Below are 22,288 nucleotides of genomic sequence, written 5' to 3' on the forward strand. Positions count from 1 at the left end.
AACACGCAAGAATAAAATGTTTATGGTTAAATAATGTAACCATGTAAATAAGCTCAAATCTCACAGGTTGTGTGTTCTTTGACTCAAAAACTATGTTCCAATTACAACTTCAAACAAAATTTTAACATAAAAATTTTCAATTTAAATTAGTGAAATTTTTCAAAAATAGGATTTTAAAAGAAATTTATTATTTTAACCAAGTAGTAACTAAATACACAAAATCATCAAATAAATATGCAATCAAATATGCAGATGCAACAATGAACAAATAAAGAAAATAAGATTATTGGTGTTTAAAAGAAAGTACTAACCCACGGAGATCGGTATCGACCTCCCTACACTTAAAGATTGCACCGTCCTCAGTGCATGCTAAGATGTGCAGGTGGACGGGTTGTTCCAACTGAAGCTTTTCTTCAAGATTTTATAGATGGACTTGTCTGTCTCCCCATGTAAACGTCTTCCGATTCCCTTTCGGGTGGCCATCCTGAAAGAAAAAGGGAAGAAAAAGTAACCTAGTAATAAAGATAAGAAAATAAATGAACTATGGGTGGGTTAATGCCAAATGATAATGGTCTCATTTACATGGAAGCTTCAACATGTACGTGAGAAAATGATAGAAGCCATGGCATACCAGTGGTATAAAATTTGTAACATAGGGGAGGAGAGTGTAAGACAATATAAATTCATGTCAATGCAAAATTAATACAAATAACATAAAAGATTAACATTGACTTAAATAGTATTGCCCAATAGTGTAAAACAAGTTACCAAAATAAATTCAAGAAAAGATGTAACAGTTGAATAAGAAGGGATATTTAACACCAATGGGAAAATAAAAAATTCAGAAAAGAAAATAAAAATATGCACAAATTTAAAATGCAATGAATGAGATATGCAAGTAAATTAAAATAAAATAAAAAAAAATAAGAAGAATGAGAAGGGAAAGAAGGGAAGAGGAAGTAAATAAGAAAGGAGAAGAAAAATTAGGATTTGGAGGAGAGAAAGATAAGATATGTGGCAATTTTAGGGTGAGCTGTGCGGCGCATGCAACGCGGCCACGGAAGGCACGCGTTCGCGTGGGTGCGCGTCAGGTAAGACGACGCGATCGCGTCAGTCACGCGATCGCGTGACCCGTGTTGCGCTGCTAGCGCGAGTGCAGCCTCGCGCTAGCACAACTCGCTGTTCAAATTAATTTATTTGCCAAAATTGGGGTGACGCGATCGTGTGGGGCACGCGATCGCGTGAGTGTGCGTCAGAAAATAATTGACGCGGCCACGTCGGCAACTTGGTCGCGTGACAAGGATTGTGCTTCCAGCACCAATCCAGCACCACTCTCGCACAATATGGCATTGTGAACCCTTTTACGTCAAAAATGCAGGGCACGTGGCCGCGTGGAGCATGTGGTCGCGTGGGAGGCCATACTTCCCATTCGACGCGGACGCGTCAGCGACGCGGTCGTGTGGGTCGGTATGTGCCATTAGCACGCCTCCAGCCACGCTCCTGCGTGACTCTCTGTTCACTTTTAATTTTCCTTTCTCTCCAAGCGACGCGGACGCGTCGCTGATGCGATCGCGTCGCGTAGCAAAATTTTTTTTTTATATGTATGCATGAACAATGCAGAATGCAGTGATTAATATGAGTGCTATGCATGATTCCAGGTTTACTAAAGTAAAATGAAAAGGAAATAAAAATAAAAACAAATAATGATGAAATAAACTGAAAAAGAAACGACCATACCATGGTGGGTTGTCTCCCACCTAGCACTTTTAGTTAGAGTCCTTAAGTTGGACATTGGAGGAGCTTCCGGTTAGGGTGGCTTATGTTTAAATTCGTCCAAAAATCTCCACCAGTGCTTGGAATGCGAATAGCCTCCAGGATCCCAAACTAGGCATGTGAAGCTTCTGAACAGCTTCAAACAGATTTTTAGGTTCCCGGGGTGATAAATGTTAGAATAAACTCCAGGATTCCAAGCCTTGCTTTTAAATTCGCCTCCGTTTTGATTTGTAAGTTTCCATTCGGGCGGGTTAAAAAGTAGAATCTCACCGTGGTGACCAAATGTTCTCCGTGATCCATGCAATTGAGCATGATACCAATCCGTGAACTTCGAGGTGAAGCGTGGAACTTTATTGAACCTTGTGCACCAGCTCTGAGTACGAGCCATTTCCCTCTTACTCTTAAAGCCGCAGAGAGCTCTAAGCTGGCCATCTATTTCAAGTAAACCATATTCAAGTGAATAAGTAAAATTGTAAGTTAAGGATTGTACCCACTTGAAGCTTGTATTAGGTGGTAGTGGCCTTGGGATAGGTGTTTCTAATGGTTCTGTATGTTTTACTCCCTTATGCTCTTCTGTGAATTCCTCCACATCCTTGCAAGAGTCCTCAATTGTATCTGTGTCCGAGTCAAATTCTTCTGTGTCTTCCTCTTCACTCGAGTCATAGATTGGAGGTTGAAAGAAATCTACCTCTGCATCATTTTCGTATTCACTTGGGGAAGATTCTTCGATTTCAAGGAATTCACTTGCAGATGCAAGTTCATCACTGAGAGAACAGGACTTGTGATCATCATCATCAAGGGAATTTGCTTCTTGGATTATTCCGTCTGATTCCTCATAAACGACTTGCCTTGGAGATTGTACAGTATCTTCCTTAGCATCAATTGTAGCATCCTGGACGGAGTTTTTCTCAATTCTGGATTCCCAAGGAAGTTCAACATCGCCTAGATCTTTAACCAACTCTTCTTCTTGAACAAAGACAGCCTCTTCTAATTGTTCTAGTACAAATTCATTCTCTGCCTTGTCCACTGGAGTCTCTAGTATTTCTTTCGTGCTACGCTCTTCATCGGGTTGTCCGCATGGAGCCGTGGTTGATCCTTGTATATTTGAGCGTTTAGTGGCCCATTGGATTAGTGCGTGCTCCAGTTATTGAATGGTTGTTTGAAATTTAGTTATTGTTTTTTTTAGGCGATCCTCTGCTTCGCAGTTTGCTGGACTTAGACATGATACATAGGGAAGTGGTGATGATTGGGAATGATTGGATTGGTATTGGGGTAAGGAAGGATCATATGATGGCGAATCATGAAGAGAAGCTTGTGAGTGTGGTGGTTCGAGGTTATGTTGAAAGGACGGTTCATATGCACGGGGTGGGGCTTGTTGGTAGTTACAAGGTTGTCCACCATGTCTTTCAGCTGGGTATGCGCGGTAGAATGGTCTTTGTCCAGGATATCTCAGAGGGTGTTGCTGCCAAAAGGGTTGATTAGATCCTCTTGGTTCCATCCATCCTTGATTGGTCTGACCTTGATGCACATTCCTGCTGTAACTTCTATTTCCTTTAACAATATTAGAACCAAACTCAAAGCGAGAGGGGTGAGAGTTCATAGTAGCAAATAAAGATAAAAAGGAAAAACGAAAATAAATAAACAAGCAAAAGAAAAATATTTACAATAACCAATAATAAGGCACACGTTAGCAGTTCCCCGGCAACAGCGCCATTTTGACGTTAGGATTTCTGCCAGTAAAGAATGTCATAAAAACAGTCGCGTTGTAGATATAGTCTCTAAACCGACAAAAATCCCTTCGTACAAACGTTTTGGGTGTCACAAGTAACAAACCCCTTTAGAAATTGTTAACCGAGTATTCAAACCTCGGGTCATCTTCTCAAGGAACTGCAAAGAAGTATGTTCTTATTATTGGCTATAAAGGTTGTGAATTTGGGGTTTAGAAGGTGAGAAGTAAGTGATTTAAATGACAAGTAAAGTAAATGGCAATTAAAAATAAATAAATAACTGTAAAACAACTTTTGGCAAGATAAGGGAATTTAGAGGTCTAACTTAGTTATCTCTCTCAACTATAATAAAAGTTGAATCTAAACTCCACTTGGTCAACCTTTACCAGGGCAAAGGGAAGTCAAGGGACTAATTAAATTGACCTTTGAATCCTAATTATTTCCTAAGAAAAGGTTGGGATTATTTAGGTTCAGCTCAATTAGCAAGATAACGATTATTAATTACGTTGAGTTCAATAACTGTTGAGTTACTAAATTCTTAATCAGAACCAAAAGGGAAAAAAAGTAAAATTGTTGGAATAATAAAAATATCCTTAGATGGGAAGCAATGGCAACTTAATTCAAAGAGAATAATTATAAACTGAAAATATCTCAATTATCATTAAATAAAAATGTCATCAACAGCCAATTGGGCAACATCAATCAAACATAATAAAGGCTTCAGAGTAATCAAAATATAAAAGAGAAATTAAATAGTAAAAAGGAATATTAAACCTGGGATCGAGAGTCACTTTAGAAAGCTAAGAGAAGTCCTAAATCCTAATTTCTAAAAACACTACCTAAATCCTAAGAGAGAGAGAGAGAGAGGAGAGAACCTCTCTCTCCAAAACTACATCTAAAACATGAAAAGTAAATTATGAGAGGCATGATTATGAATGGATGTATTTTCCCCACTTTATAGCCTCTAATCTATGTTCTCTGGGCCAAAAACTGGTCAGAAATAGCCCAGAAATCACTTCCAGTGCTTTCTGGTCCGTACAAGTCGCGGAAAAGTGACGCGGCCGCGTCGTCCACGCGACTGCGCGGATTGGGTGTTGGCTAGGTCACGCGTCCGCGTGACTCACGCGTTTGCGTCACCTGGCGTCGAGGCAACTATGGCAAATTATATATCAAATCGAAGCCCCAAACGTTAGCTTTCCAACGCAACTGAAACCGCATCGTTTGGACCTCTGGAGCTAAAGTTATAGCCGTTTGAGTGCGAAGAGGTCAGGCTGGACAGCTTAGCAGTTTTTCCAACTTCTTGCATTCCTTCCACTTTTGCATGCTTCCTTTCCATCCTCCAAGCCATTCTTGCCCTGTAATCTCTAAAATCACTTAACACACATATCAAGGCATCTAATGGTGATAAGAGAATATTAATAATAAGCAAATATAAGTCCAAGGAAGCATGTTTTCAATCAAAGCACATAATCAGGAAGGAATTATAAAACCATGCAAATAGTATGAATAAGTGGGTAAAGAGTAGATAAAAACCACTCAATTGAGCACAAGATAAACCATAAAATAGTGATTTATCAATAACCTCATGAACTTCTACTTCCTCTCCAATCATGATGCTATGAATCATGATAGCCCGGTCTATAGTAACTTCGGACCGGTTGCTAGTGGGAATGATTGAGCGTTGGATAAACTCCAACCATCCCCTAGCCACGGGCTTGAGGTCATGCCTTCTCAGTTGAACCGGCTTCCCTCTTGAATCTCTCTTCCATTGAGCGCCCTCTTCACAAATGTCTATGAGAACTTGGTCCAACCTTTGATCAAAGTTGACCCTTCTAGTGTAAGGGTGTTCATCTCCTTGCATCATGGGCAAGTTGAATGCCAACCTTACATTTTCCGGACTAAAATCTAAGCATTTTCCCCGAACCATTGTAAGCCAATTCTTTGGGTCCGGGTTCACACTTTGATCATGGTTCTTGGTGATCCATGCATTGGCATAGAACTCTTGAACCATTAAGATTCCGACTTGTTGAATGGGGTTGGTAAGAACTTCCCAACCTCTTCTTTGGATCTCATGTCGGATCTCCGGATATTCACTCTTTTTGAGTTTGAAAGGGACCTCGGGGATCACCTTCTTCATGGCCACAACTTCATAGAAGTGGTCTTGATGCACCCTTGAGATGAATCTCTCCATCTCCCATGACTCAGAGGTGGAAGCTTTTGCCTTCTCTTTCCTCTTTCTAGAGATTTCTCCGGCCTTAGGTGCCATAAATAGTTATGGAAAAACAAAAAGCAATGCTTTTACCACACCAAACTTAGAAGGTTTGCTCGTCCTCGAGCAAAAGAAGAAAGAAGAGAGTAGAAGAAGAAGAAATAGAGGAGATGGAGGTCGCTTTGTTTTTCGGCCAAGGGGGAGAAGAAGTGTGTAGGTTGTGTGAAAATGAAGGAGTGAAGATGGGCTTATATAGGGTGTGGAGAGGGGTAGGGTTCGGTCATTTATGGGTGGGTTTGGGAGGGAAAGTGGTTTGAATTTGAGTGGTAAGGTAGGTGGGGTCTTATGAAGGATGGATGTGAGTGGTGAAGAGAATGGTAGGATTTGATAGGTGAGGGGTTTTTGGGGAAGAGAGAGTGGTGGGGTACGTGGGGATCCTGTGGGGTCCACAGATCCTGAGGTGTCAAGGATAATTCATCCCTGCACCAAGTGGCGAGCAAAATTGCTCTTTCTGCCAATCCTTGCGTTAAACGCTGGGCTGGTGCCCATTTCTGGCGTTTAACGCCAGCTTGGTGCCCATTCTTGGCGTTAAACACCAGTCTGGTGCCCCTTTCTGGCGTTAAACACCCAGAATGGTGCTAGACTGGGCGTTAAATGCCCATTTACTGTCCTTACTGGCGTTTAAACGCCAGCAAGGTTTTCCTCCAGGGTATGCTATTTTTCTTTCTATTTTTCATTCTGTTTTTGCTTTTTCAATTGATTTTGTGACTTCCCATGATCATCTACCTACAGAAAACATAAAATAACAAAGGAAAATAGATAAATATAACTTTGGGTTGCCTCCCAACAAGCGCTTCTTTAATGTCAGTAGCTTGACAGTGGGCTCTCATGGAGCCTCACAGATGTTCAGAGCAATGTTGGAACCTCCCAACACCAAACTTAGAGTTTGAATGTGGGGGTTCAATACCAAACCTAGAAGTTGGTTGTGGCCTCCCAACACCAAACTTAGAGTTTGACTGTGGGGGCTCTGTTTGACTCTGTTTTGAGAGAAGCTCTTAATGCTTCCTCTCCATGGTAATAGAGGGATATCCTTGAGCCTTAAACACAAAGGATTCTTCATTCACTTGAATGATCAATTCTCCTCTGTCAACATCAATCACAGCCTTTGCTGTGGCTAGGAAGGGTCTGCTAAGGATGATGGATTCATCCATGCACTTCCCAGTCTGTAGGACTATGAAATCAGCAGGGATTTAATGGTCTTCAACCTTTACCAGAACATCCTCTACAAGTCCATAAGCTTGTTTTCTTGAATTATCTACCATCTCTAGTGAGATTCTTGCAGCTTGCACCTCAAAGATCCCTAGCTTCTCCATTACAGAGAGAGGCATGAGGTTTATGCTTGACCCTAGGTCATACAGAGCCTTCTCAAAGGTCATGGTGCCTATGGTACAAGGTATTGAAAACTTTCCAAGATCCTGTCTCTTTTGATGTAATCTCTGCCTAGTCAAGTCATCCAGTTCTTTGGTGAGCAAAGGGGGTTCATCCTCCCAAGTCTCATTACCAAATAACTTGTCATTTAGCTTCATGATTGCTCCAAGGTATTTAGCAACTTTCTCTTCAGTGACATCTTCATCCTCTTCAGATGAAGAATACTCATCAGAGCTCATGAATGGCAGAAGTAAATCCAATGGAATCTCTATTGTCTCATTATGAGCCTCAGATTCCCATGGTTCCTCATTAAGGAACTCATTGGAGGCCAGTGGACGTCCATTGAGGTCTTCCTCAGTAGCGATCACTGCCTCTTCCTCCTCTCCAAGTTCGGCCATGTGGGCCATGTTGATGGCCTTGGATTCTCCTTTTGGATTCTCTTCTGTATTGCTTGGAAGAGTACTTGGAGGGAGTTCAGTAATTTTCTTGCTCAGCTGTCCCACTTGTGCCTCCAAATTTCTAATGGAGGACATTGTTCGGTCATGAAACTTTGAGTGGTTTTGATTAGATCAGAGACCATGGTTGCTAAGTCAGAGTGGCTCTGCTTAGAATTCTCTGTCTGTTGCTGAGAAGATGATGGAAAAGGCTTGCCATTGCTAAACCTGTTTCTTCCACCATTATTGTTGTTGAAACCTTGTTGAGGTCTCTGTTGATCCTTCCATGAGAGATTTGGATGATTTCTCCATGAAGGATTATAGGTGTTTCCATAGGGTTCTTCCATGTAATTCACCTCTTCCATTGAAGGGTTCTTAGGATCATAAGCTTCTTCTTCAGATGAAGCGTCTTTAGTACTGCCTGGTGCAGCTTGCATTCTAGACAGACTTTGAGAAATCAAATTGACTTGCTGAGTCAATATTTTGTTCTGAGCCAGTATGGCATTCAGAGTATCAATCTCAAGAACTCCTTTCTTCTGATTCGTCCCATTGTTCACAGGATTCCTTTCAGAAGTGTACATGAATTGGTTATTTGCAACCATTTCAATGAGTTCTTGAGCTTCTGCAGGCGTTTTCTTCAGATGAAGAGATCCTCCAGCAGAGCTATCCAATGACATCTTGGACAGTTCAGACAGACCATCATAGAAGATACCTATGATGCTCCATTCAGAAAGCATGTCAGAAGGACACTTTCTAATCAATTGTTTGTATCTTTCCCAAGCTTCATAGATGGATTCACCTTCCTTCTGTCTGAAGGTTTGGACTTCCACTCTAAGCTTACTCAATTTTGGAGGTGGAAGGAACTTTTCCAAGAACGCATTGACTAGCTTTTCCCAACAGTTCAGGCTTTCTTTAGGTTATGAGTCCAACCATATCCTAGCTCTGTCTCTTACAGCAAAAGGGAATAGCATAAGTCTGTAGACCTCAGGGTCAACCCCATTAGTCTTGACCGTGTCACAGATTTGCAAGAATTTAGCTAAAAACTGATGAGGATCTTCCAATGGAAGTCCATGGAACTTGCAATTCTGTTGCATTAGAGAAACTAATTGAGGCTTAAGCTCAAAGTTGTTTGCTCCAATGGTAGGGATAGAGATGCTTCTCCCATAGAAGTTGGGAGTAGGTGCAGTAAAGTCACCCAGCCCCTTCCTTGCATTGTTGGCATTGTTGTTATTTTCGGCTGCCATGGGTTCTTCTTCTTTGAAGATTTTTGTTAGGTTCTCTATAGAGAGTTGTGATTTAGCTTCTCTTAGCTTTCGCTTCAAGGTCCTTTCAGGTTCCAGATCAGCCTCAACAAGAATGCTTTTGTCTTTGTTCCTGCTCATATGAAAGAGAAGAGAACAAGAAAATATGGAATCCTCTATGTCACAGTATATAGATTCCTTGAGGTGTCAGAGGAAGAGAAAAATAGAAGGAAGAGGTAGAAGAATTCGAACTTATCAAGAAAGATAGAGTTCGAATTGTGCATTGAGGAGGAGTGTTAGTCCATAAATAGAAGGATGTGAGAAGAGGGGAAGAAATTTTCGAAAATAAATTAAAAAGATTTTAAAAAACATTTTGAAAAATTGAAGAATGATTTTCGAAAAATATGATTGGGAAAGAAATAAAGTGATTTTTGAAAAAGATTTTGAAATTATAAATCAAAAAGATATGATTGAAAACTATTTTGAAAAAGATGTGATTAAGAAGATATGATTGAAAAGTTATGGTTTTAAAAGGATGTGATTGAAAAGATATGATTGAGAAACAATTTAAAAAGATTTGATTTTAAAAATTAATGACTTGGCTAACAAGAAAAGCTATGATTCAAACATTAAAACTTTCTCAACAGAATAGGCAACATACTTGAAATGTTGAATCAAATCATTAACTGTTAGCAAGTATTTTTAAAAATGGAAAGAAATTGATTTTGAAAAGATATGATTGAAAAGATATGATTTGAAAAAGATTTGATTTTGAAAAATTTTGAAACCTTGAAAAAAAATTTGAGTTAAAAACAAAATCTTCCCTCTTGTGCCATCCTGGCGTTAAACGCCCAAAATGGTATCCATTCTGGCGTTTGACACCCAAAACTCACCCCTTTTGGGCGTTAAATGCCCAGCCAGGCACCCTGGCTGGCGTTTAAATGCCAGTTTTCCTTCTTCACTGGGTGTTTTGAACGCCCAGCTTTTTCTGTGAATTCCTTTGCTGTATGTTCTGAATCTTCAATTCTCTGTATTATTGACTTGAAAAGACACACATAAATTTTTTTCGGATTTTTAATAATGAGGAATAATCAAAATGAAACTAGGATAAAATAAACAATGCATGCAAGACACCAAACTTAGAAGTTTGTATACTACTGACACTAACAAATTGAGAATGCTTATGAGAAACAACAAAACACTCAAGACAAGAGAATTTAAAGATCAGAACAAGGAAATCATCAAGAACATCTTGAAGATCAATGAAGACACATGAATGAAATCAAAAAAAATGCAAGAAGAATAGAAACATGCAATTGACACCAAACTTAAAATTAGACACTAGACTCAACAAGAAATAACAAATATTTTTGGTTTTTTATGATTTTGTAATTTTTTTGGTTTTTTTTCGAAAATTGAGTGAAAAAGGAAACAAGGATATCAAAATTCTTAATGAGAATTCCAGGAATCATGCAATGTTAGTCTAAAGCTTTAGTCTAAAGAAATTAGACATGGCTAGCCAAGCTTCACAGGACATTACATTCAAGAGCTAAATTGATGAGAATCAATTAGCTTTGGTGATGATAAGAACATCACCTTGAAACACTAGAATTCATTCTTAAGAACTCTGAAGAAAAATACCTAAGCTAAGCAACAAGAAGAACCGTCAGTTCTCCAAACTCAAATAATCCCCGGCAACGGCGCCAAAAACTTGGTGCACGAAATTGTGATCATCAATGGCGCCATCAACATGGTACGCTCAATTGCAATCTCAACTCTTTATCACAACTTCGCACAACTAACCAGCAAGGGCACTGGGTCGTCCAAGTAATAAACCTTACGCGAGTAAGGGTCGATCCCACAGAGATTGTTGGTATGAAGCAAGCTATGGCCATCTTGTAAATCTCAGTCAGGCAGATTCAGATGGTTATGGGTGATTTATGAATAAAGCATAAAATAAAGATAGAGATACTTATGTAATTCATTGGTGAGAATTTCAGACAAGCGAATGGAGATGCTCTGTCCCTTCTGTCTCTCTGCTTTCCTACTGTCTTCATCCAATCCTTCTTACTCATTTCCATGGCAAGCTGTATGTTGGGCATCGCCATTGTCAATGGCTACAGTCCTGTCCTCTCAGTGAAAATGTTCAACGCGCTCTGTCACAGCACGGCTAATCATCTGTCGGTTCTCAATCAGGTTGGAATAGAATCCAGTGATTCTTTTGCGTCTGTCACTAACGCCCAGCCTTCAGGAGTTTGAAGCTCGTCACAGTCATTCAATCCTTGAATCCTACTCAGAATACCACAGACAAGGTTTAGACCTTCCGGATTCTCTTGAATGGCACCATCAATTCTAGCTTATACCACGAGGATTCCGATTAAGGGATCCAAGAGATATCCACTCAATCTAAGGTAGAACGAAGGTGGTTGCTAGGCACACGTTCATAGGTGAGAATGATGATGAGTGTCACGGATCATCACATTCATCAAGTTGAAGAATAAGTGATATCTTAGAACAAGAATAAGCTGAATTGAATAGAAGAACAATAGTAATTGCATTAATACTCGAGGTACAGCAGAGCTCCACACCTTAATCTATGGTGTGTAGAAACTCCACCATTGAAAATACACAAGAACAAGGTCTAGGCATGGCCGAATGGCCAGCCTCCCAAATAGGGTTCAATCATAAAAACATGATCAAAAGATTCTTAATACAATAGCAAAAGGTCCTATTTGTAGAGAACTAGTAGCTTAGGGTTTACAAAGATGAGTAAATTACATAAAAATCCACTTCCGGTCCCACTTGGTGTGTGCTTGGGCTGAGCATTGAAGCTTTCATGTGTAGAGACTTTTCTTGCAGTTAAACACCAGCTTTTGTGCCAGTTTGGGCGTTTAACTCCCATTCTTATGCCAGTTCCGGCGTTTTACGCCAGAATTCTTGAGCTGACTTGGAACGCCTGTTTGGGCCATCAAATCTCGGAAAAAGTATGGACTATTATACATTGCTGGAAAGCCCAGGATGTTTACTTTCGAACGCAATTGAGAGCGCACCAATTGGGTTTTTGTAGCTCTAGAAACCCTACTTCGAGTGCAGGGAGGTCAGAATCCAACATCATCTGCAGTCCTTTTCAGCCTCTAAATCAGATTTTTGCTCAGGTCCCTCAATTTCAGCCAGAAAATACCTGAAATCACAGAAAAACACACAAACTCATAGTAAAGTCCAGAAAAGTGAATTTTAACTAAAAACTAATAAAAATATAATAAAAACTAACTAAAACATACTAAAAACAATGCCAAAAAGCGTATAAATTATCCGCTCATCAGTGGTTCTCTTATTTATTTGATTTTTATTGAGTCTCTACTATTTTCCTTTTGTTTTATGTGTGTTTTAATCATGCAGCTATTCTAGAACAGGAACCGAATATTTCAAAAAAAATAGAGACGAAGAAGAAAAGTTACCCGAAAGATGAGCAGGAGTGGCGCTGGAACTATGCTTTGCGCACAAACAAGACCACGCGTACGCGTACCTCACGCGTGCGTGTCATTTTTGCCTTTATCCATCCACGCGTGCGCATCCCAAACGCGTACGCGTGATCTTGAAAATCGGCGTAACTAGGTGTTTGGGTAGAAAGTTGTGCTGGCTTGGGGCTGGAAGTGTGCCAGAAGCACAAACTTGTTCACGCGTACGCGTCCCTGACACGTGCGCGTCCTTTGCACAAATGGCCATCAACGCGTGCGCGTGCATGACACGCACGCGTGATATAAAAATTTTGGTCCCCAAGCCACGCAAGCAGAGAGTTGCACGCGCACGCTGATAATCGCGCGCCCCACGTGTACGCGTGCCGTACGCGTACGCATCGCATGCGCCACACACCTCCACTAGTGCGCCGTGCAGTTTTTAAGTTTTATTCTTTCTCTCTCTCTCTCCCAAATTATTATTCTCTTTTGTTCTTCTATCCTTTTATTCTTCTTTCATCATAATATTTGTTTCTTCTTGTTTTTGTTCTTCTTTGCTTGAGGACAAGCAAACCTTTAAGTTTGGTGTTGACGCTTCGCTTATGGTTTTTCTGCTTAGCACCAAAGGGAGATGAATGTTCTTCATGGAGGAATGAGATGGCCACCAGCATAACTAAGGTGGTTGAGTTCCTTTCATTCTATTTCTCTTCTATTCGTATTTTGTTGTCTTCTGTTTTCTGTTGCTTTGATAGCTTGCATGATCTTTAGTACTTTCAATTTTTAATTTTAGTTTCATTCTGTTATTTATTTTTAGTATATAAAAAAAGAAAAATGTTTCATGTATCACTCACTGAACTTGAATCTAAAAAGAAAAGAAAAGAAGTGATGTATTGCTTGAGAAATTGAGTTTATATTTAAAGAGTAGTCTTACTTACTTAAATGTGGTGGTATTAGTTGTGATTTTGAATGCGTGACATGAACAGTGTATATTTGAATTTGAATCAAAGGATGTTGATGTATAAGGAACAGGAATTTAGAGAATTATTATGACTTCTCTGAAATAAAAAAAATTTAATCCTTGAAGTAAAAGAAACAGCAAAAGAAAAAAAAAACTATAAAAGCAAAGTCCAAGGCTCTGAGCATCAATGACTAGGGATGTCAGACATGATTAAAAAGCTCAAAGAGTTGTTTCCCTAGTCATATGCTTGTGGTGTGATTATGTTAAGTAATCCTTGAGACAGAACACTTAGAGTCAAGACCAAGTGCGTTTGACGGAGTATGCCAAAGTCTTTGAACACCACTGTCTGGGAGTAACTGAAAGAAAAATAAGAACTTAAAGGAAGTTCCCCAGTTAAGTGCTTGTGGTGTTTCTGTGTCAAGTAACCTTTGAGACAAAATATTTAAAGTCACGGCTAGGCTCAATGTTCAAAGCACCAAAGAAAAAAAAAGAATTAAAGTAAATTTTGCTGTGTTTGTGGATTAAACTGGAGTATAAAGATCAGAGAATTCATAATATTATCCGGATTCTAATTCCGAATGACAATGACATCCTTCTAATTCAAAGGAGAGTGAGATGCCAAAACTATTCAGGGTTGCAGTTGTAAACCCCTGGTGCACGAAATTGCAATCACACTTTTGCAATTCCGCACAACTAACCAGCAAGTGCACTGGGTCGTCCAAGTAAAACCTTACGTGAGTAAGGGTCGATCCCACGGAGATTGTCGGCTTGAAGCAAGCTATGGTTATCTTGTAACTCTTAGTCAGGATATCAATAATTCTCAGGTTTAATTGTGAAAAGTAGAAGAACATGAAATAAATACTTGTTTTGCAGTAATGGAGAACAGGTTTAGGTTTTGGAGATGCTCTATCTTCTGAATCTTTGCTTTCCTACTGTCTTCTTCTTCATACACGCAAGGCTCTTTCCATGGCAAGCTGTATGTAGGGTTTCACTGTTGTCAATGGCTACCTCCCATCCTCTCAGTGAAAATGTTCAACGAGCTCTGTCACAGCACGGCTATTCATCTGTCGGTTCTCGATCATGTCGGAATAGAATCCAGTGATTCTTTTGCATCTGTCACTAACGCCCCACAATTGCGAGTTTGAAGCTCGTCACAGTCATTCAATCCCTGAATCCTACTCAGAATACCATAGACAATGTTTAGACCTTCCAGATTCTCAAGAATGGCCGCCAAAGGATTCTAGCTTATACCACGAAGATTCTGATTAAAGAATCCAAGAGATATCCACTCAATCTAAGGTAGAACGGAGGTGGTTGTCAGGCACACGTTCATAGGTGAGAATGATGATGAGTGTCACGGATCATCACATTCATCAAGTTGAGGAACAAGTGATATCTTAGAATGGAAGCAAGCGTGATTGAATGAAAAATAGTAATAATTGCATTAATCTATCAAGACACAGCAGAGCTCCTCATCCCCAACCATGGGGTTTAGAGACTCATGCCGTAGAAGGTACAGTATGAAACGTGTAAAGTGTCATGAGGTCAAGATATAATGTCAAAAGGTCCTATTAATAGTGAACTAGTAACCTAGGATATACAGAAATGAGTAAATGACGTAAAAATCCACTTCCGGAGTCCACTTGGTGTGTGCTTGGGCTGAGCATTGAAGCTTTCATGTGTAGAGACTTTTTCTGGAGTTAAACGCCAGCTTTTGTGCCAGTTTGGGCGTTTAATTCCAATTTTTGTGCCAGTTCCGGCGTTAAACGCCGGGAATTCTGAAGCTGATTTGCAACGCCAGTTTGGGCCATCAAATCTCAGAAAAAGTATGCAATATTATACATTGCTGGAAAGCCCAGGATGTCTACTTTCCAACGATGGAGAGCGTGCCAATTGGGTTTTTGTAGCTCCAGAAAATCCTCTTCGAGTGTAGGGAGGTCATAATCCAACAGCATCTGCAGTCCTTTTTCAGCCTCTGAATCAGATTTTTGCTCAGGTCCCTCAATTTCAGCCAGAAATTACCTGAAATCACAGAAAAACACACAAACTCATAGTAAAGCCCAGAAAAGTGAATTTTAAATAAAAACTAATAAAAACATACTAAAAACTAACTAAAATGTACTAAAAACATACTAAAAACAGTGCCAAAAAGCGTATAAATTATCCGCTCATCACAACACCAAACTTAAATTGTTGCTTGTCCCTAAGCAACTGAAAATCAAATAGGATAAAAAGAAGAGAACATACTATAGACTCCAAAATATCAATGAAACTTAGCTCCAATTAGATGAGCGGGACTAGTAGCTTTTTGCTTCTGAACAGTTTTGGCATCTCACTTTATCCTTTGAAATTTAGAATGATTGGCATCTATAGGAACTCATAATTCAGATAGTGTTATTGATTCTCCTAGTTAAGTATGATGATTCTTGAACATAGCTACTTTATGAGTCTTGGCTGTGGCCCAAAGCACTCTGTCTTCCAGTATTACCACCGAATACATACATGCCACAGAGACATAACTGGGTGAACCTTTTTAGATTGTGACTCAGCTTTGCTAGAGTCCCCAATTAGAGGTGTCCAGGGTTCTTAAGCACACTCTTTTTGCCTTGGATCTCTTTATATTTATTTATTTATTTGAATTCACTGCTTTTTCTTGCTTTCAAGAATCAATTTGATGATTTTTCAGATCCTCAATAACATTTCTCCTTTTCCATCATTCTTTCAAGAGCAAACAAGTTTAACATTCTTTAATCAACAAATTCAAAAGACATATACACTGTTCAAGCATTCATTCAGAAAACAAAAAGTATTGTCACCACATCAAACTAATTCAACTAGTTTCAAAGATAAATTTGAAATCCTGTACTTCTTGTTCTTTTGTGATTAAAGCATTTTTCATTTAAGAGAGGTGATGGATTTGTAGGACATTCATAGCTTTAAGACATGAACCTTAAATTTTATTAATCATGAATTAAGAACAAGACTCAAAAATAAAAATAAGATAAGACTAATAGTAATAGAAAACAAAAATTTAAATGACTCTAAAATAGACTCCTAATGATAGAGGTTATCACAGAGTTAGGACTCAACAACCTTGATTTTGAGAAGTGGATGCTCCCTCAACTTGTGGGGTATTTGACCCTTCAAGGGAGAGCTTCTGGCGCTTCAGCTCCAGTAGCTCACTGGTGCACGAAATTGTGATCATCAATGGCGCCATCAACATTGTACGCTGAATTGCAATCTCAACTCTTTATCACAACTTCGCACAACTAACCAGCAAGTACACTGGGTCGTCCAAGTAATAAACCTTACGCGAGTAAGGGTCGATCCCACGGAGATTGTTGGTATGAAGCAAGCTATGGTCATCCTGTAAATCTCAGTCAGGCAGATTCAAATGGTTATGGATGATTTATGAATAAAGCATAAAATAAAGATAGAGATACTTATGTAATTCATTGGTGAGAATTTCAGATAAGCGTATTGAGATGCTTTGTCCCTTCCGTCTCTCTGCTTTCCTACTGTCTTCATCCATTCCTTCTTACTCCTTTCCATGGCAAGCTGTATGTTGAGCATCACCGTTGTCAGCGGCTATAGTCCCGTCCTCTCATTGAAAATGTTCAACGCGCTCTGTTACAGCACGGCTATTCAGCTGTCAGTTCTCGATCATGTCGGACTAGAATCCAGTAATTCTTTTGCGTCTGTCACTAACGCCCTACAATCGCGAGTTTGAAGCTCGTCACAGTCATTCAATCCTAGAATCCTACTCAGAATACCACAGATAAGGTTTAGACCTTCCGGATTCTCTTGAATGCCGCCATCAATTCTACCTTATACCACGAAGATTCTGATTAAAGAATCCAAGAGATATCCACTCAATCTAAGGTAGAACGGAGGTGGTTGTCAGGCACACGTTCATAGGTGAGAATGATGATGAGTGTCACGGATCATCACATTCATCAAGTTGAGGAACAAGTGATATCTTAGAACAAGAATAAGCCGAATTGAATAGAAGAACAATAGTAATTGCATTGATACTCGAGGTACAGCAGAGCTCCACACCTTAATCTATGGTGTGTAGAAAATCCATCGTTGAAAATACATAAGAACAAGGTCTAGGCATGGCCGAGAGGACAGCCCCAAAACGTGATCTAAGATAGCATAAAACTCTCCAAGATAGCTACCCAGATGATAATACAATAGTAAAAGGTCCTATATGTAGAGAACTAGTAGCTTAGGGTTTACAAAGATGAGTAAATGACATAAAAATCCACTTCCGGACCCACTTGGTGTGTTCTTGGGCTGAGCATTGAAGCTTCTATGTGTAGAGACTTTTTTTGGAGTTAAACACCAGCTTTTGTGCCAGTTTGGGCATTTAACTCCCATTCTTGTGCCAATTCCGACGTTTTACGCCAGAATTCTTGAGCTGACTTGGAACACCTGTTTGGCCATCAAATCTCGGGCAAAGTATGGACTATTAAACATTGCTGGAAATCCCAGGATGTCTACTTTTCAACACAATTGAGTGCGCGCCAATTGAGATTCTCCAGCTCCAGAAAATCTACTTCGAGTATAGGGAGGTCAGAATCCAACAGCATCTGCAGTCCTTTTCAGCCTCTGAATCGGATTTTTGCTCAGGTCCCTCAATTTCAGCCAGAAAATACCTGAAATCACAGAAAAACACACAAACTCATAGTAAAGTCCAGAAAAGTGAATTTTAACTAAAAACTAATAAAAATATAATAAAAACTAACTAAAACATACTAAAAACATACTAAAAACAATGCCAAAAAGCGTATAAATTATCCGCTCATCACAACACCAAACTTAAATTGTTGCTTGTCCCCAAGCAACTGAAAATCAAATAAGATAAAAAGGAGAGAATATGCAATGAATTCCAAAAATATCTATGAAGATCAGTATTAATTAGATGAGCGGGGTTTTTAGCTTTTTGCCTCTGAACAGTTTTGGCATCTCACTTTATCCTTTGAAATTCATAATGATTGGCTTCTATAGGAACTCAGAATCCAGTTAGTGTTATTGATTCTCCTAGTTAAGTATGATAATTCTTGAACACAGCTACTTTATGAGTCTTGGCCGTGGCCCAAAGCACTTTGTCTTCCAGTATTACCACCGGATACATACATGCCACAGACACATAACTGGGTGAACCTTTTCAGATTGTGACTCAGCTTTGCTAGAGTCCCCAATTTGAGGTGTCCAGGGTTCTTAAGCACACTCTTTTTGCCTTGGATCACGACTTTATTTTTTTTCTTTTTCTTTTTCCCCTTTTTTTCGTTTTTTTTTGTATTTCATTGTTTTTTCTTGCTTCAAGAATCATTTTTATGATTTTTCAGATCCTCGGTAACATGTCTCCTTTTTCATCATCCTTTCAAGAGCCAACATTCAAGAACAACAAATTCAAGAGACATATGCACTGTTCAAGCATACATTCAGAAGTCAAAGTATTGCCACCACATCAAATTAATTAATCTGTTATAAAATTCAAAATTCATGCAATTCTTCTCTTTTTCAATTAAGAACATTTTTCAGTTAAGAAAGGTGATGGATTCATAGGACATTCATAACTTTAAGGCATAGACACTAAGACACTAATGATCATAAGTCACAAACATAGATAAACATAAGCATAAAAATTCGAAAAACAGAAAAATAAAGAACAAAGAGATTAAAGAACGGGTCCACCTTAGTTATGGCGGCTTGTTCTTCCTCTTGAAGATCTTATGGAGTGCTTGAGCTCCTCAATGTCTCTTCCTTGCCTTTGTTGCTCCTCTCTCATGATTCTTTGATCTTCTCTAATTTCATGGAGGAGAATGGAATGTTCTTGGTGCTCCATCCTTAGTTGTCCCATGTTGGAACTCAATTCTCCTAGGGAGGTGTTGATTTGCTCCCAATAGTTTTGAGGAGGAAAGTGCATCCCTTGAGGCATCTCATGGATTTCATGATGAGTGGGATCTCTTGTTTACTCCCTCCTTTTCTTAGTGGTATCAATGAGGACTTGGTCCAACTTTTGATCAAAGTTGACCCTTTTTGAATTTGAAAGGGACCTCGGGGATCACCTTCTTCTTGGCCACAACTTCATGGAAGTGGTCTTGATGCACCCTTGAGATGAATCTCTCCATCTCCCATGACTCGGAGGTGGAAGCTTTTGCCTTCCCTTTTCTCTTTCTAGAGGTTTCTCTGGCCTTAGATGCCATAAATGGTTATGAAAAAATAAAAAGCAATGCTTTTACCACACCAAACTTAGAAGGTTTGCTCGTCCTTGAGCAAAAGAAGAAAGAAAGGAGTAGAAGAAGAAGAAAATGGAGGAGATGGAGGGGGCTTTGTGGTTCGGCCAAGAGGGAGAAGTAGTGTTTAGGTTGTGTGAAAATGAAGGAGTGAAGAAGGGAGTATATAGGGGTGCAGAGAGGGGTAGGGTTCGGCCATTATGGGTGGGTTTGGGAGGAAAAGTGGTTTGAATTTGAATGGTAAGGTATGTGGGGTTTTATGAAGGATGGATGTGAGTGGTGAAGAGAATGGTGGGATTTGATAGGTGAGGGGTTTTTGGGGAAGAGGTGTTGAGGTGATTGGTGAATGGGTGAAGAGAAGAGAGAGAGTGGTGGGGTAGGTGGGGATCATGTGGGCTCCACAAATCCTGAGGTGTCAAGGATAATTCATCCCTGCACCAAGTGGAGAGCAAAAAATGCTCTTGTTGCCAATCTTGGCGTTAAACGCCGGGCTGGTGCCCATTTCTTGCGTTTAACGCCAGCTTCTTGCCCATTCCTGGCATTAAACACCAGTCTGGTGCCTCTTTCTGGCGTTAAACGCCAAGAATGGTGCCAGACTGGGCGTTAAATGCCCATTTGCTGCCCTTACTGGCATTTAATCGCCAACAAGTTTTCCTCCAGGGTGTGCTATTTTTCTTTCTATTTTTCATTCTGTTTTTGCTCTTTCAATTGATTTTGTGACTTCCTATGATCATTAACCTATAAAAAAACATAAAATAACAAAGGAAAATAGATAAATATAACATTGGGTTGCCTCCCAACAAGCGCTTCTTTAATGTCAGTAGCTTGACAGTGGGCTCTCATGGAGCCTCACAGATGTTCAGAGCAATGTTGGAACCTCCCAACACCAAACTTAGAGTTTGAATGCGGGGGTTCAACACCAAACTTAGAGTTTGACTGTGGGGGCTCTGTTTGACTCTGTTTTGAGAGAAGCTCTTCATGCTTCTTCTCCATGGTAACAGAGGGATATCCTTGAGCCTTAAACACAAAGGATTCTTGATTCACTTGAATGACTAATTCTCCTCTGTCAACATCAATCACAGCCTTTGCTGTGGCTAGGAAGGGTCTGCCAAGGATGATGGATTCATCCATGCACTTCCCAATCTCTAGGACTATAAAATCAGCAGGGATGTAATGGTCTTCAACCTTTACCAGAACATCCTCTACAAGTCCATAAGCTTGTTTTCTTGAATTGTCTGCCATCTCTAGTGAGATTATTGCAGCTTGTACCTCAAAGATCCCTAGCTTCTCCATTACAGAGAGAGGCATGAGGTTTATGCTTGACCCTATGTCACACAGAGCCTTCTCAAAGGTCATGGTGCCTATGGTACAAGGTGTTGAGAACTTCCTAGGGTCCTGTCTCTTTTGAGGTAATCTCTGACTAGTCAAGTCATCCAGTTCTTTGGTGAGCAAAGGGGGTTCATCCTTCCAAGTCTCATTACCAAATAACTTGTCATTTAGCTTCATGATTGGTCCAAGGTACTTAGCAACTTGCTCTTCGGTGACATCTTCATCCTCTTCAGAGCTCATGAATGGCAGAAGTAAATCTAATGGAATCTCTATGGTCTCAGTGTGAGCCTCAGATTCCCATGGTTCCTTATTAGGGAACTCATTGGAGGCCAGTGGACGTCCATTGAGGTCTTCCTCAATGGCGATCACTGCCTCTTCCTCTTCTCCAAATTCGGCCATGTTGATGGCCTTACACTCTCCTTTTGGATTATCTTCTGTATTGCTTGGAAGAGTACTAGGAGGGAGTTCAGTAATTTTCTTACTCAGCTGACCCACTTGTGCCTCTAAGTTTCTAACGGAGGACCTTGTTTCAGTCATGAAACTTTAAGTGGTTTTGATTAGATCAGAGACCATGGTTGCTAAGTCAGAGTGGCTCTGCTTAGAATTCTCTGTCTGTTGCTGAGAAGATGATGGAAAAGGCTTGCCATTGCCAAACCTGTTTCTTCCACCATTATTGTTGTTGAAATCTTGTTGAGGTCTCTGTTGATCCTTCCATGAGAGATTTGGATGATTTCTCGATGAAGGATTATAGGTGTTTCCATAGGGTTCTCCCATGTAATTCACCTCTTCCATTGAAGGGTTCTCAGGATCATAAGCTTCTTCCTCGGATGAATCGTCCTTAGTACTGCCTGGTGCAGCTTGCATTCCAGACAGACTTTGAGAAATCATATTGACTTGCTGAGTCAATATTTTATTCTGAGTCAGTATGGTATTCAGAGTATCAATCTCAAGAACTCTTTTCTTCTGATTCGTCACATTGTTCACAGGATTCCTTTCAGAAGTGTACATAAATTGGTTATTTGCAACCATTTCAATGAGTTCTTGAGCTTCTGCAGGCATCTTCTTCAAATGAAGAGATCCTCCAGCAAAGCTGTCCAATGACATCTTGGACAGTTCAGACAGACCATCATAGAAGATACCTATGATGCTCCATTCAAAAAGCATGTCATAGGGACACTTTCTGATCAATTGTTTGTATCTTTCCCAAGCTTCATAGAGGGATTCACCTTCCTTCTGTCTGAAGGTTTGGACTTCCACTCTAAGCTTACTCAATTTTTGAGGTAGAAAGAACTTTGCCAAGAAGGCATTGACTAGCGTTTCCCAAGAGTTCAGACTTTCTTTAGGTTGTGAGTCCAACCATATCCTAGCTCTGTCTCTTACAGCAAAAGGGAATAGCATAAGTCTGTAGACCTCAGGGTCAACCCCATTAATCTTGATAGTGTCACAGATTTGTAAGAATTCAGCTAAAAACTGATGAGGATCTTCGAAT

The 22,288-nt window shown here is 39.9% G+C and overlaps 2 non-coding genes across 2 annotated transcripts; both read left to right on the forward strand.

Moving 5' to 3' along the window:
• The first annotated feature begins 8,302 nt into the window (after positions 1-8,302).
• Positions 8,303-8,410, forward strand: LOC112700159 (small nucleolar RNA R71). Its single transcript, XR_003153077.1, has one exon. It is a non-coding gene; the product is annotated as a small nucleolar RNA R71 (small nucleolar RNA).
• A 13,547-nt stretch (positions 8,411-21,957) lies between these two features.
• On the forward strand, positions 21,958-22,065 carry LOC112699892 (small nucleolar RNA R71). The gene has a single exon (XR_003152825.1). It is a non-coding gene; the product is annotated as a small nucleolar RNA R71 (small nucleolar RNA).
• The last annotated feature ends 223 nt before the right edge of the window (positions 22,066-22,288 follow it).

Source organism: Arachis hypogaea, chromosome 6 (assembly GCF_003086295.3).
Source record: "Arachis hypogaea cultivar Tifrunner chromosome 6, arahy.Tifrunner.gnm2.J5K5, whole genome shotgun sequence".
Taxonomy (NCBI): Eukaryota; Viridiplantae; Streptophyta; class Magnoliopsida; order Fabales; family Fabaceae; genus Arachis; species Arachis hypogaea.